The 16,158-nt window shown below is 45.5% G+C and overlaps 1 protein-coding gene across 1 annotated transcript in view; it reads right to left on the bottom strand.

Annotated features, from left to right (window-relative positions):
• LOC142584695 (decapping and exoribonuclease protein-like) overlaps positions 1–16,158 on the bottom strand; it is a 380,948-nt gene that overhangs the window by 324,719 nt on the left and 40,071 nt on the right. The gene's annotated exons all lie outside the window — the stretch shown is intronic.

The following is a 16,158-nucleotide window of genomic DNA, read 5'->3' as shown; positions in this document are numbered from 1 at the left end:
ACCTGGGCTGACAAGGTCAAGGGTGGCATCAGCGCCGGCCGAACGCGCGAGCAGCGCCAGGAGCATGTGGATGGTAATCGGGATAGGGATAGGATTGCGCAATTGGAGAGAGAGAGAATCATAGCTTAAAAGCAGCCATTGACGGCCTTATCAAAGAAATGGCTGAACTTAGGAACGGCTTACCTTCCGGTAACAGCGGTAGCTTATAGGACAGGCTAGCAAGCATTATGACTCGGCTGAGGTACCGAGGTTTGTTGAGGTCGCAGAAGAGAACATGGCTGACGAGGAGACGCCTGCTTCGAAAAAAGGGCCTTTCCTCGATGGTGTGGATTCAGGGCAAAGTCGGTTCCGAGCTTAAAGCAATAATGGTGACATTGCAAGAAAGTGTAAATCAGATCATTAGTAGACTGGGGCAGATAGAATAGCGGGAAGATATCACGGATAAGAGATTAGGCAAAGTTGAAATATCTGCGATCCGTCGCTCTCGAACAACTTCACGATGCACCAACGGCGGGACACCTTGGAGTTTTGCGCACATACGACCGCGTACGACGCCGGTTCTTCTGGCCGGGTCTCTACCGCTCTGTGCATCGTTATGTCGAAACTTGCGAATTGTGTCAGCGCCGGAAGAAAGCTTCCCTGCCACCTGTCGGACGACTCCATCCAATTGAAGTTCCCCCTGAACTGTTCTTTCGCGTAGGCCTTGACCTGCTTGGCCCTTTTCCGACGACGACTAGAGGGAATAAGTGGATCGCCGTCGCTACTATTTACTACTACGCGTAATGTCATTTTCGCGTTACTGTTATCATCCAAGAAAAAAAAGTATTGCGTCGATCCTCAGCTTATTTATTTATTTCTAGAATACTTTGCAAGGCAACTACATGGGGCATTCAGTAAGAGGGTCATAGAACCAAGTAAGCACATAAAAATGCCAATGTAATGACAAAAAGAAGATGAAAAAGAAAAAGAAACACCAACCAGGTTCACAGCCTAAAAAATTACAGTAACATATTAGCGACGCACAGCTGTGTATGGGAACAATAGAAAACAACTCGATAAGTTTGTAACAAACGTATTACAGTGCAGAAAAAGAGCACAAAAAGCAAAACAGTGAACATGATAGCGATGGGTTAAGAAGGGCTGAGCGAGTGGAGTGGAGTGTCTGAGTTCTTCACGGTTAGTTTCCGCATCTGTGTTATCGGGGAGGCTGTTCCAGAGACGAATGGCACGTGGAACTGCACTCGAGTTCAATGCTTCAGTTTTACCCTAGATGCGCGTGAAGCTCAGGTGATTGTGTCCTCTGGGTGACGTGTGCGATTACGTTTGTAGGTGTAGTGAGCGTTTGTTAGTGTGGTGGGGGTATTTATGAGAACTGCTCAGTGGCATTGGTGTTGGGCTGCTGAGCGCGAGGTCGCGGGATCGAATCCCGGCCACGGCGGCCGCATTTCGATGGGGGCTAAATGCGAAAACACCCGTGTGCTTAGATTAGGTGCACGTTAAAGAACCCAAGTGGTCGAAATTTCTGGAGTCCTCCACTACGGCGTGCCTCATAATCAGAAAGTGGTTTTGGCACGTTGAACCCCATAACATTTCTTTTATTTATGAAATAACAACAATAGGGCTATGTCGCGACGACTACTTAGCATCTGAAATGAAAGATGAAGCTTTGTTTGTGTTGCGCTAAAACGGTAGTCATAATTCCGGGAAGCGTGCGGCTCTATTTTGGATTGATTCCAGCATGTTAAATAAGTAATTTTGGTCGGGTACCAGACCAGAGCGGCGAACTCAAGTCGTGAGCGAACGAATGTTTGAAATGCCAGTTTGCGAAAAAGTGTAGGTGAGCTTCAAAGGTTGCGGCGCAGGTAACCAAGTGATTGAGAAGCACTGGAACAGACGGTGGTAATGCACAGGAGAGCTTTGTTGAAAGATTTACGTCTAGATATTTTAATGATGAGTCCCGAGACAATGGGACATCTTTAATGCAGTAGGAATAGTCCAAGTTAGAGTGTTTGCGGCTGAAGGACATCACTTTACATTTGGTGAATTTAGAGTCATTATACCGGTGCCACACGAATTAGTAATTCGGTTAAGATCATATTAGATCATTTTGGATGATCATATGGTCATCAGAGCTCTTAATAGCATTATGGATAATGCAGTCGTCAGCGAAAGTGCGCACACATAATGATAAGTTATTGGATATGTATTTAATTTATATTAGAATGAGTGGGATACCATGGACCAAGAACGCTTCCTTGCTTCCTTGTTTTGGTTGAACTAAACCTACTTCAGTCTCGGCAACACGATTTATCATAAAACTGAAAGGTGCCCTATGGGAGAGAGAGACGGGGATACAAGGAAGGCAGCGAAGTCCTGTTTCCGTTGCCGTGGCAAACCTAGTGAGGGAACACGTAGAAACATAGGTGTTGAACTCACTACCCGTAAAATTAAAATTGTACTGAAGGTACGTGGAGGACACTTTTCTATTTTTGAAAAGGGTAAACCTGGTTGCTTTCACCGTCACGTTGAACAGCGTACACCGCGCCATTCGGTTCACGTACGAAACACAGAGAGAGCCTTTTCTGTATGTGCGTGTACGCCAGGCCACTAATGGCAGGGTGGAACCGACGGTGCAGCGTAAGCAACGCGAAAACGTTCACCCTTTGACTCGCATCACCCGACCGAACGCAAACGTTCCGCTGTGACAAATTTCCCATCGCGTTGTGATGCGGTGTGCTCGAGCAAGCAGTTGCGGCTACAAGAAGTAGAAAAAGTATTTGGTGCATCAAAACGGCGCCATTATCCCAGGACGATTATTAACGATACCCAGAAGCGAATGCCGAGGAGAAGGGGAAGTGGGTCCCGAGTGAGGGCACCGCCTGTTGTATTTATTCTCTATGATCAGGGTGTATCAGATACTGCTCGGAGAGCTTTGCGTCCGCTGGGCCTACAAACCGTTTTAGAAAACCGTTATACATCGGGGAATGTGTTGACGAAACCGTAAGACCGCACCCCTGCGGATGATCAGAGCGGGGTCGTCTGCAAAGTCTGATGCGAGGATTGTGACGCAACTTACATTGGCGAAACGGGCAGAAAAAGGTCAACGCGGCTGAAAGAACAGGAAGGAGACGTCGCCAAGGCCACCCATGCAACGCGTTCGAACTTCTCGAACACTGCTGGACGACGGGGCGTAGCTTCTACCTCGACAATGCGACGACGTTGTCCCGAGAGCAAAAGTGGGTCCCAGAATCGTGATTCATCCGTCGTGATGAATGGGCGGACATCTACAAGAACGTGTGGGCGAGTAGACTGGACTTCCCCTCATTTTTCCGGTGTATACTGAAGATGCCACCTGCATAGGTGGCGAAACGTCTATATTCTCTTATTTTAATTCAGCCGGAGTAAACCTATCTTCAACTATGAATTCACCCAGCTTTTGGAACATTTTTGCACCCGAAGAAACACCTGAAAGGGGCGATAAGAATCTCTTAGCTAAAGTAAACTGCTGCCTGTCTATAAGAAAATTTCGAAGCCAGGATAAAGTTAGTGAATCAACTTTTCATGATGGTTACTTTAAAGACAGGCGACAATGGGCTACGCGGTCAAAAGCTTTACAAAAATTCAGGAAGATGCTTTCAGTTTGAAAGTTTGAGTTCATGTTAAAATGTAAATCTGTCGTAAATTCAAGCAGTAGTGTTTCGCATGACAAGCCTTTCATGAAATCATGTTGATTATGAAAAAAGAAGTTGTTCGATTCCAGATTACGGTAAACATGAGATGCAATAATCTGTTCCGTCTTTTTACAGCATATGCACGCTAATGATATCGGTGGGTAGTTTTCAGCTAAGCTTTTGTTCACATCTTTGAAGATGGGTATAACTTTGGCGCTTTTCATATCTGACCTGTCATTAAAGATTGATGAAAAATATGGAATGAAAACCTGCTAGGTATCGAGACTGTATTCTTTAGTAATTTAGTCTTAATATTGTCAATACCCGCTGAAGACGAAATTTTCCAGTTATTAATGAGCTGAGAAATACCGTCATTAGTAATGTCAATATGTTCCAGGCACCAGTAAGCTAGGTTTGCAACAATGGTCAGATTAGTTATAACTTCTTTCGTGAATACGAATGAAAACATTTCATTTAAAACTTGCGCTTACTCACTGTTAGGAATAGGAATATTGTTTTCATTGCGTAACGAAAATAAGGTTCTAGCCTTGTCGCCTTGCGTTTCTTTGTCTATTATAGAGGAGTTTCCTTTCTTTAAGTGTGCCTATAGTGAGTAGTCGTTATGTGTCGACACTTCCGTCCCTTTGAGTTTGTCTGAATTTTTTAGAAATGTTACTTTTTTGTTGTAATATTGAAGGTATATTGTTGTCGGTCTCATTCTACAAGTAATGCCAACATGGTAATTTCGGTCTACTGAACTACACGGTGCGCTAAGCCTATCGCAAAGAAGTGCGGTAACAATTTTCGGCTCCTTCAGTTTCCCTTGCATGTTGCCAAAGATAATTAAGTTGCAACTTTTACTCCTGTCTTGAAAACCTGCAACGTTACCCTCAAGCTCTCAAATCCACTTTTATGCACTCGAACCTCCTTTTATTCTTCTGAAGATTTCCTTCTCATGGCCTCAGTAACCTGTAAGTAACAGCGGAAATAAGCATGGTTTTGCTGAGATTCTGGAGGCCCACGTGTAATCACAAATTTTTGTTCTCTTGCTAGTCTTCTGCAAAGGCCCACTCATACACTTTCTCGGTTGAGGTCTTCAATGATTTGTTGCGAGCCACCTCCACCTTCCCTGAGCAGGTCAATGTGATCTACAAACCATACGTTGCTGATATGCTTCTCGTTGAACCTCTGTTAATATTGTTGCACAGAAAACGTGTATTTACGAATATTTACAAGTAAGGCGAGCAGCACAGGAGTCACAGCAGCCAATATGGCGAGGAGCAGGGGCGTATCCAGGGGGGGGGGGAGGAGGTAGGCTTATGGGGCTTCAGCCCCTTCCCTCGAAAGTTTTCGTACTGTGATGCACTGCCCACCAAAACAACCCACGGCGCCAGAAATCATTCTGGATTTTCTCTAGAATGCCCTTTTCACGCTCGAAAAGACATTTCAGCGCGAAGATTGCGAACTCGGGCTGGCTTTTACGGCAACGCCCATGCACCTGGAGTCACATAACGCAAAGATCCCCATCCGAGCACAAAGGTTCAAGGGCGCTTTTATGGCGAGCGTGCTCGTCGCGGCATCTCGCGGAGGCCACGGAATCTACGGAGCGCATGGATTTCAATTCAGAAACTTTGTGGGTATAAAGATTACATAAAGTTTCGATGCGAAAGGTACATTCACATTTACAAAGGCATGCTTGATATTTTCAATTCCGGATCTTTGTGGGTTTAATGCTCTTATAAACATTTGACGCCAGAGCTGCATTGACTTTTCTAAAGTCGTACATCAGACCATACAACGAGACAATCCAAATCAACACACTTTTAGACAAGTTGACAAAGCACGCAGTGAGTTCCGATGAGACGAAACGTTGTGGTGGTTCATTTGTGCCATTATGTCACAGAAAAGAATATCAAGGTCTTTTTCAGCTGCGCCAAAGCATCCATCTCAAAACACTAAAGCCAGCAAAGCTAACTGCGTTCTTATTTATTTTTTCTACGTTGAATTTTATTCGCGAGGAGATATTGAGCCTCTTCAAGTTCTTTTTGTTCTCGCTACCCGCGGGCTACCAGAGACAGCCAGAGGTCATGCGTTTTTCACGTGTTGCCCTGACAACCGCGCGGCGCGCTGCGGTGCGCGTTCATTTTTCACTGGCCGAGTGGATTTTGGCCTCAGAGAGTTTTGGACGCTTTCTGGCTAGCAGACGAAAAAAAGAAGCAATGGTCGCTCGCCGTCACCATTGTGGGGACTCGACAGATTGCAACGCGTTCGCTTGAAGGCATCATCTTCGTTTCGACGTTATCACAACGTCTACGGAAATTCTTATCTCGCCAGTGTAGGATAACGAGCAGCATGCTTATGGTTCTCTGTGGACCAAGCGTGGCACGTTTTCTTGGATATTCCTTAGGTAGCTACATTAGGGGTGCGATCTTGTACGCGTTCCAAAATAGAACGGAGTCGGTCCGTTCCACCGGGCCGCACACGATTGGACAATTTGAACCGTGACGAATGCCATGACGTCAATTGTGACGTGATATTTGCTGTCAATCAGTCCGTGTGGTCTGCTATCGGATGAACACAACGGAACGGACCGCCTATTTCGTGACGTAAAGAACGGACCACCTCCGTTCGATTTTGGAACGCGTACAAGATCGCACCCCAGGTGCCCAAAGTAGACATTCGATTGCGGCCAACATGCTTTCCTTTGCGTTTCTTCATTTCGGTGCCCCCCTCCCACACACACACACACAAAGAGGCAGCGAATTGTTGCGGCGCAGCGAATTGTTGCATGCTGAAAGTTCGATTCTGGTACTACTTTTGCGAAAAGTAATGGGCCACGGGGCTCTTCACTTGCCGGATACTCTTAATATTATTGCGATAGCAATTAGACGGACACTCAAGGCGCATTCCTGTCGTCACCGTCATGTTCCGTTTGAAGGCCAAGAGCGATAACATCGTCAGCGCGCGCCGCATGCTGTATGTGCGAGTGAAAGCGTAGCGGAGGGGAGGGTGGAGGGGGAGCCGACGATGGTGGGTCAGTCTTGTGTGCGCAGCGGAGAAAAGCGGGAAGGAAGCGCGCCGCCTTCCGTAGCGCGTGATGCATTAGGGGAGAGGAGGGAGGGGGGGCGGGCCTTAGGATTCTGTGATCTGTGATTTCGCAACATGTTGATTTGCCTTGTTTGACGCATTATACAGGGTGTTTTAGCTAACCTTAGCCAGAGTTTCAAAATATGTCGATGCACTCTAAGCAGACGCGACCAAATGCATGTTGCTCACTTCTGTATGCATTGTGTCACGCTATTTTTGTATTTTGTTTAATTAGATCATTAGTCAAGATTGATTGACTAACTTCTGAAGCAATGAAGCTAGGAAAAAAAAAATTCAATTAGAAAGTTGCAGAGTGGTTTGCGAAACGTCCGAGTAAACAGTTTGTCTTTCTATCTATTAAGTATTCGTGTTTTTCAGCTCACTGCGGATTTCCGCGAAATAAAACAAGCACAACGTGACATGCCCGCTTGCGCGTCGTGATTGCACTGCTCCCAAGCTTTCCGCGCACAGACAGCCATAGGTGCGCTGCCGCTTAAGAAGCGACGGGGCAGCGACGCAAGCGTTGGCTGTTCGATTTAAGCTAGCAACCGTTATCTCCTGCGCTGCGTAAAGCGACTGGGACGTGGTGGTGGTAGGTGGTAATTCCAGACAGCGATAAAGAGACTATCATGCATCGGCTGTTAAAGCGCGAGCAATTTTGTGATGCCTTTTTCCAACAAGGAAAAAGCATAAATGATTTTTGCCCTAGCAGCTGCAGGCAGACAGAGACGGCAGGCTGCAAGAATATTTCGAAGCTGGCACCCGGGTACGCGACCGAGCCCGATGACAATATTCAACACCTACGAGTCCTGAAGCAAACCGACAGCTTCACAAGAAAAAGGCAAAGAGCTAGAGTCATAAATAATGAGGTTCGCTCCAACGTTTTGTCTTTCATGGCGGCCAATCCACACACTAGCACGCGCAGCGTGAGCGCGCAGCTCGGTGTGTCCCACTCAACTGCCTGGATGATCTTGAAAACAGCTAGACTGCACCCTTATCATCTGCAGTTGCATCAATGCCTGGAGTCAAGAGATCTTCAAAAGAGACTCGACTTTGCGAATTGGACTTTGATTCAGGAGGAGCAAGATTCTGACTTTCTCACCAAGGTATCCGGACTGACGAGGTGAACTTTTCTCGAAATTGCCAAGTGAATATCCACATGCCCACTGTAAATGTGAGCAAAATCCCCACTGGCTAGTAAGATCCCGCCACCAAAATGAGTGGTCTTTTAAATTTTGGGGCGGAATATATGACAGCACAGTCATTGGCCCAGTGTTTTTAACAACACTCTGACCGGCAAGAGGTATGTGAGTTCCTCAAAGGGGCGGTTGAAGACTTCTGCTGCAACATGCCACCAGCCCAGCTTGACGCAATATGGTGTCAGCATGACGGGACCCCAGCCCGAAGCTGCAGTCAAGCACGAGCAAGCCTTCCTATTACCTTCCAAGGGCAATGGATAGAGAGAAATGGGCCATTGCCATGGCCGGCAATGTCACCCGACCTCAACCCTCTTGACTTTATCTTCTGGGCCCTCGCCAAAGTTCGTTATAGCGATAAACAGTCACAGCGGTTATCGCTTGTGCTGCCGGAAGCAACAGGTCCGTCAATTAGCGATAGCTGTAAGCAAATTGGACATCCCTAAATAAAAAAAACTCAGTTTTCAGAAGGCTGAGAATGGTGGAATAAGAGTATCATTAAAGGCCAGACGCAGTCTTTCACTGAATTTACGTTTATTTTTCGTGCGCTTTCACAGCAAGCGCTCGAAGAGGTCACCTTCTGCAGCGATGCAACACTGGGACCTTCTGAGAACGCATGCTGTCGCTGCCTTGAGCACCGTCGGTGAAATGCTGTGGCAGACTTCAGTTACCTTCAGCAAGGCTTCTGGAGTCGTCGCTTCCGTAGTGTATACGTGATCTTTAATATAGCACATCGCTGGCCTAAATGGCACAGTCAACGCCTATATATATATAGGCGTCTATATATATATATATATATATATATATATATAGAGAGAGAGAGAGAGAGAGAGAGAAACTTTTTATTCGGACGTTTTGTAAACCGCTCTACAATTTTCTAAATTGATTTTTTTCCTAGCGTCGTTACTTCAGAAGTTCGTTTATTATTCTTAACTGAAAATCTAATTAAGCACAATACAAAATATAGTGTGACACACTACGTACAAAAGTGAGTGACATACACTTGGTCGCGTCGTGTTCGAGTGCATCGGCATATTTTTAAACTCTCGCTAAAATTAGCTGAAACACCATGTATAAAGTGACTTTTGCTTAGATACGTGTATTTATTGGATACTTATACGCATATTTAAATATCTTGTTGCGAGGTCTTGGGGAAACATGCAGTGAACTTTGTTTCCAGAGACACTTTTTTTTTCTTTTTATCAAGCTTTATCATCGCATTTGTGTCTTCCATTGTACTTCGAGTATCTTATGTGTATTTTGCTGAACTGCTGTTTTTATATGTGATCTCTGTTGCGACTACGATTTCGTTGCAATTACAATACGCAACCGGTGACAGCTGCTCCTGCGAAATACAGTGCATGGAACGAAGGACAGCGTCAGTGAGATTTTTCCCTGGCCGTTGCATATGTGCAAAAATGTAAACAAGGCTCTCGAATGACAAAGAATCATTAACATAATTGTGCTCAACTTGTTCATTTCACGGCCTTTACATTTATCATATCAGCGGCATGCCCTGCATTGCTGGTTTCGTACTCGTATAGTTATAAAGTTCGTGTGATAATTTCTTTCTTATTAAATAGACAAGCAACGTGGAAGCATTGATATCAGTTATTTGTGGCACAATTTTTGGGACATAGGAATATATTCCTTTACGAAAAAAATACATATTTTATTTGTCTCGACAGTGCGTAGCGTTCAAGAATTCGTTTGTAGCATCTTTGGCAATGTCAATGCAGCGATTATTCATGTATTTGATCCCTCGAGAAATTCTGCGACGAGGCCAAGCTCCAACGTTCCCTAATGATTTGTTCCCTGATGCTGATATAGGGTCCTATCAGATCGAGGCCGACGCGGAAGAACGGCTCTGTTGGGACATCGATAGGCTGAAAAAGGCCGGCAGGAAGCGTCGGTGGCCTCTTGTGTCGTTGACACAGCTCGCAGCTGCCAGCATACTTCTGCACGGAGCAATAAAGCCCAGGCCAAAAGAAACGACGCCGCACACGATCATAAGTGCGCGTTATACCAAGGTGACCTGCTGTGGGTTCGTCCTGAAGCTGCTGGAGGACAGTGTAACGTATGTGGGAGGGTACCACTAGCAACTGCCTTCGGGGTATACATCGTGGCGGTATAAAGTTCCACTATGTAAGGTTCTAAAGTTCGTGTGATAATTTCTTTCTTATTAAATAGACAAGCAACATGGAAGCATTGATATCAGTTATTTGTGGCACAATTTTTGGGACATAGGTAAGGTAAACATCCGGAGCGACTCGTCAGAAGCCCCGGAGCTGAGACAGTCGATAATAGAACGTAACGCCGGATCACGCCGTTGTTCATCGCCGACATGAAAAAACTCCGACACAGAAAGAACACAAGCATAGGTGTCAGGGTTGGTGTTGTCGGGCGGAGGATATTGGAACAGACCGTCCGCGTCCTGATGTAATTGGCCAGACTTGTTCACGACGGAAATCGAGTACTCTTGTAACCGCAGAGCCCAGCGTCCAAGACGCCCTGGACCGTCCAAAACGTCTTTGGCCGCCCAATGGACGGCCAAAGATGTACGGCCGAAATCTGGAGATAGCCCAAACAAGGGCAAGGCATTCACGCTCAGTAATTGAATAATTCCGCTCTGGGGCAGATAACAGGCGGCTAGCGTACGCTATGACGCAGACACGACCATACTGGTGCTGGGCAAGGACGGCTCCGATTCCGTACCCACTGGCGTCCATCCGAACTTCCGTAGGAGCAGAAGGGTCGAAGTGCGCTAACAGAGAAGTCGTGAGAAGGGGTATAAGCGCAGAAAATGCATGGCCTTCGCTACGCCCCATCAGAACGGCGTACCTTTCTTGAGAAGTTCAGTGAGTGGGCGGACAATGTCAGCGAAATTAGTGACAAAGAGATGGAAGTAAGAACATAAGCCAATGAATGAGCAAACGTCTTTGCTAGATGAAGATACGGGGAAATGCTTCACGGCGCGAATTTTTTCAGGGTCCGGTCGGATTCCTACGTCATTAACAAGGTGTCCGAGCACTGTCATTTCGCGGTGACTAAAGTGGCACTTGGATTAGTTGAGTTGAAGACCGGCGCAGCGGAACACTTTGAGAATGGCCAACAGGCGCCGAACACGGCTGGAAGATGTCGTTAAAAAAATAACGTCATCCAGGTAGCATAAGCAGGGTCTTTATGTGGGAGGCCGCCTTAAGCCTTGGCCCGGCCATGGTGCGCTCTTATTTGCTTGTGATGACCATGTGGTCTTGCACGATTGGAACTGATTATGATCAAGTGCGCGAGAGTATATATACATACCTTTTTGTGATAAACACCGGTTGAAAGTTTGCGCTTGTCCTTGTAGCCTTTTTGTGTCCCGTGTCCACTCTTTCGCTAGTCACTTCAGCATATGCAGGTCGACCATTTGAAGCATTGAAGGAGCGAATACATCATACGCACAAATGTGGATGGCGCATTGCATAGACCGAAGGGCAGAACCTTAAATTGGTATAGCCCGTCAGGTGTTATAAATGCGGTATTCTCACGGTCCAAACGATCTACGGCAACTTGCCAATCACCACACCGCACGTCGATGGACGAGAAATAACTCGCTCTGTGGAGGCAGTCGAGGGCGTCACCTATATGAGGCAACGGATATACTGTGACGCAGCAGTTATCACGGCGTTTATTCCGCGTCAAAGATGCGGCGAACCGACCACGCCCACAGCACGGATCACACTCAAGAGCCAGCCCCACAACCGATGATGAAGAACCTCATATGAACCCCACATGATGATGATCATGTACAGATGACAAAGAATAGCTTATAAATTCCCACAATACGTCCTTCTTAGTGATATTGTTTAGGTGTTTTTAATCGACACAGATACGCCAGGTGCCGTCTTTTTCTTGACGAGCACAACTGCAGATGCCCATGGGCATCTCGAGGGTTCTATAATAGCTCGAGGGTTCTATATAGCTCGAGGGTTCTATAATGTCCTTTTCTATCATCGTTTCGACTTCTTTTTGTATAACCGCCCGTTCAGCAGCAGAAGCGCGATACGGACCACGATGAATGAAGTTTGCGTCGCCAGTGTCGATTCGATGCATGACAACTGTTGTGTGGCCTAGCGGGTGGTTGTCGAAGTCGAAAACATCCTGATACGGCGCTAACACACGGCAAAGTTCAGCAGTGTGCGCAGGTGAAACGTCCGCAGCGATTGTCGAATTCATTGGTCGGCAAGCTGATGGATCCTGCTGCGCTCGTAGAACGTGAAGGGGCTTCGGATGTTAGCGTAGAAATCTGACCGTTGTTTAGGGATGACAACGTTGCACGCGCAATTCCGGAACGTAGAACATGGTGGATAAGCCGAAGTTGAGCACAGGGAGATAAGCTTCATTGTTGACAATTTCGACAACCGTGTATGGTAGGGTCACATTGTGTGCCAAGACAACGTCAATAATAGGGGATACAACGTAATCCCCGTCAGCGACAGAAAGAGAAAGCGTCAAAAGAACATTTTTATTTATTTATTTACATACCTACTTCGTCCATTGGGCATTACAGTAGGGAGGACAGATAATCAATATAAAAGACAAGATTGCACACTCTTAAAAGGTTAAACACTTCAGACCATGGGTACAATACCAATAATACATGTGTTACATTCTGAGGGAGCGCATGAGACAGCACAAAGAACGAGTTTCGCCCAGGTAACAAGATACACTCATTGTCACAGCACGCTGGCTAACATTGCAGAACATAAACATCAAAGAAGATTTCAAATGGCGACTGAATTTTTATCTGCGAACATATGCTTGGAGAGCAGTGGGGAATGTGACATCAGAAGCAACTTGAATTAGCTCAGGAGGCAGCTGGTTCCATTCGTGTATTGTACGGAGAAAAAAGGAGTTTTGGCATGTTGTTGTGCGCGCGCATATTTCTTTTATCTTAAGTAAGTGGTCGCGGCGCCCGGATATGTATGTTGGCGGTTGTATATAAGTCTCTTTGTTTAGTGGTGTGCGATTGAAGACGATATCTCGAAGGAAAGAGAGGCGGGAAACATCACGGCGTAGTGAAAGATCTTCCAAACATATGTGCCGTTTTATTTCTGTGATGCTGCTTGGAAATGAGTAAATGCCGGTTATGAAACGGGCCGCACGTTTCTGTATCGCTTCTAAGCTATTGACAAGAATTTGTGTACGCGGGTCCCACACAACAGACGCGTATTCGAGAATCGGGCGAACGTTGCTTAGGTAAAGTGTTCTCTTGACATCTAGTGGCGCGTGCCTAAAGTTCTGTTTGATAAAATTAAGTACTCGCCCTGCTTTTAAAGTGATGCTTTGAATGTGACGATTCCATGTCAGATCAGCGGAAAATGTGACACCTAAGTATTTAGCTTCGCGTGTTTCTGATAAAGGGGAGCCGTTCAAGTAATACTGTGTACGAATTGGTTGCCGCTTGCGGGTGAAACAAATGTGCTTACATTTTGAGATGTTGAGGGACATCAGCCACCTGTCACACCATGAAATTTTATTTAGGTCTGTCTGTAATGCTACTCGGTCGGAATCATTATTAATTTCTCTGTAAAGTACGCAATCGTCTGCGTACAGCCAGATTTTCGAGGAGATTCCTGTGCCAATGTCCATTTATATATATAAGAAATAAAAGAGACCTAATACGGAACCCTGCGGAACGCCAGAAGATACGCATGCATATTCTGATTCTGTGCCATTTTTCACCACTCTTTGTAAACGACCTGTCAAGTAGTTTTTGAGCCAATAAAGTATTTTTTCTGGTAAACCAAGAAGTGAAAGCTTATAAAGTAAGAGAACATTGGACACTTTGTCAAACGCTTTCTGGAAATCTAATAGTATGCAGTCTGTTTGTAAACCTTCGTCAAATGATGTGAATATGTCATGGGTTATTCCACTAACTGAGTTACGCATGAGTGACAAGCTCTAAACCCGTGTTGGTAAGGAACAAAGAAACTGTTGTTTTGAAGGTGGGAAAAGATGTTAGTGTAAATTATGTGCTCGAGGGTTTTGCAACACACAGATGTTAAGGATATAGGTCTATAATTCATGAAACTGTCACGGGGCCCGCTTTTATGAATCGGAACAGTGTCGCCCATCTTCCAGTCTTCAGGTAATTCTGAGGTTTCAAGAGATTTGTGATACAGTACTTCTAGATACCTTGATATGATATGTGCGCAGGATTTCAAAACAAAATTGGGTATCCTATCTGGACCTGGTGCCGAGTGTGGTTTTAATTTTTGGAGGAGGCCGACTATTCCGAAGTAGTGAATATCAATATCCAGCATATCATCAAGCGCGTTGCTCAAGAAGACTGGAAGATGTTGAGGTACTAGCGTGGAATACACAGAAACAAAGTAATCTTTAAAACAGCTTGATTTATCTCTATCATTAGTAACAGCTTCACTATTGTGGATTAATGGAGGGATACCAACATCGTCTTTACTGCTTGATTTCACTAGTTTCCAAAGTTCCTTTGGATTTTCTTTTATTCTAGAACCAAGAGAGTCAAAATACCTATTTTTTCCTTCTGCGATTTTCATCTGGATTTCAGAACCAAATTGTCGAAGCTTAGAAAATTGCAGTGGATCGGGCTTTTCTCTATACCGTTTGAACATACGATTCCTCTTATTAGGTAGCACTTTTATTGGTTTATCAAACCAAGGTTTATTTTTTCGGTGTTTCACAGAAAGAAGCTTAGAAATAATGTGCAAGTCAATGAGCTGTAAAAGTTGTTCCTTGAACAGCAGCCATAACTCGGAAACAGATACAGTGCTGCTTTGTTCTGAGAAAGTATCGAAGTTTGACTCAAGTGTTTCAGAAATACGAGAGTAATTTCCGCTATCAAAGAAATAAACTTTTCTGGGTTTCGGTGGCGGTATGTACGGCTTGGGAGCAACGAGACGGGCAACCACTGCATCATGGTCGCTTATTCCGGGAACTATGGAAACAGATTTCAGCAACGAAGGAAAGTTTGAAATCAGAAGATCTAAGGTGGAAGCGGGATCGCCATGGCGACGTGTTGGTCCCTCCACGAATCGATAAAGACCATGCGTTGCGAAAAGATCGTAGAAAGCCGACGACAAGGGTGAGCACGAAGGAAGTACTGGCAGCTTATTAATCCACCGCGCATCTGGCATATTAAAGTCGCCACCGACGAGAAAGTAATCAGTTGAGACCGTAAGTAATAAATGGGAAAGGGTATTAAAGGTACGACTGCTGTTGTCATTAGGCGGACGATAAAATGCTCCAACTGTAAGCTGTTTGCTATGTTCTAGAATAACTTTGCACCAAACAGATTCACAGCTGTTATCCCCCAAGTCAACTACGAAACTTGGCAAGCTGTGCCTGACCAGAACAAGAACGCTCCACCGTGCGTATTGCGGTCTTTGCGATAGGCCACGTATTCCGCAGGAAATATTTCAGAGCTGGAAATCGATTCATCCAACCAAGATTCAGATCCGATAATAATGTCAGGGCCAAAAGATGATACGAGCCCTGTTAACTCGTCGGTTTTGTTCTTGACGCTTCGGCAATTGATAAGCATAACATTTACCAATGAAGGACGGCACGGCACATGCTCAAAGGAGAGGCATCGGGAAACGCTGACGGAACCGTTAACTTCAGTAACAGGGATTGCTCGACGCCGTTTCAAGTTCACTTTTTTTGCACCACAATATTATCACTATCAGCGTCGTAAATGAAGTTTCGTCCGTCCATACGAAGCTTATCGTGCCTTATTTTGTACGAGGAGGACCGAGCCATTGCAAATTCGGAAAGTTTCCTGCGGGCTAAGCGTACTGAACGAGAGAAGTCTTCCCTGATGGAAATGTCACTTGTCTTAAACTTCGGACTCGCCCCCAATACCGCATCTTTATCTTTGAATCTAACAAAGCGAACAATTATAGGGCGGTTTTTATCTTCACTGTAAGTGCCCAGTCTATGCGCTCGATCAATGTTTAGAGGGTCAAGCGATACACCTAGCTTAGTAGAGCAGAACGCAACAACAGTTTCTTCGGCTTGCTTCCAGGTTTCCAACGGGTTATCCTCAAAACCAAAAAAGAGAAGGTTGTTCCCTCGTAGCCTATTTTCGGAATCATCCGTGGAAGCTTTCAAAGCAGCTATTTTTGCAGACGCGGCTTTCGAAGCGGCCGAAGAGTTACTGGACTGCGAGCATCCTT

Source organism: Dermacentor variabilis, chromosome 6 (assembly GCF_050947875.1).
Source record: "Dermacentor variabilis isolate Ectoservices chromosome 6, ASM5094787v1, whole genome shotgun sequence".
NCBI classification, from domain to species: domain Eukaryota; kingdom Metazoa; phylum Arthropoda; class Arachnida; order Ixodida; family Ixodidae; genus Dermacentor; species Dermacentor variabilis.
The sequence above is the reverse complement of the archived record's forward strand: the minus strand, read 5'-3'. Positions and strand labels throughout refer to the sequence as shown.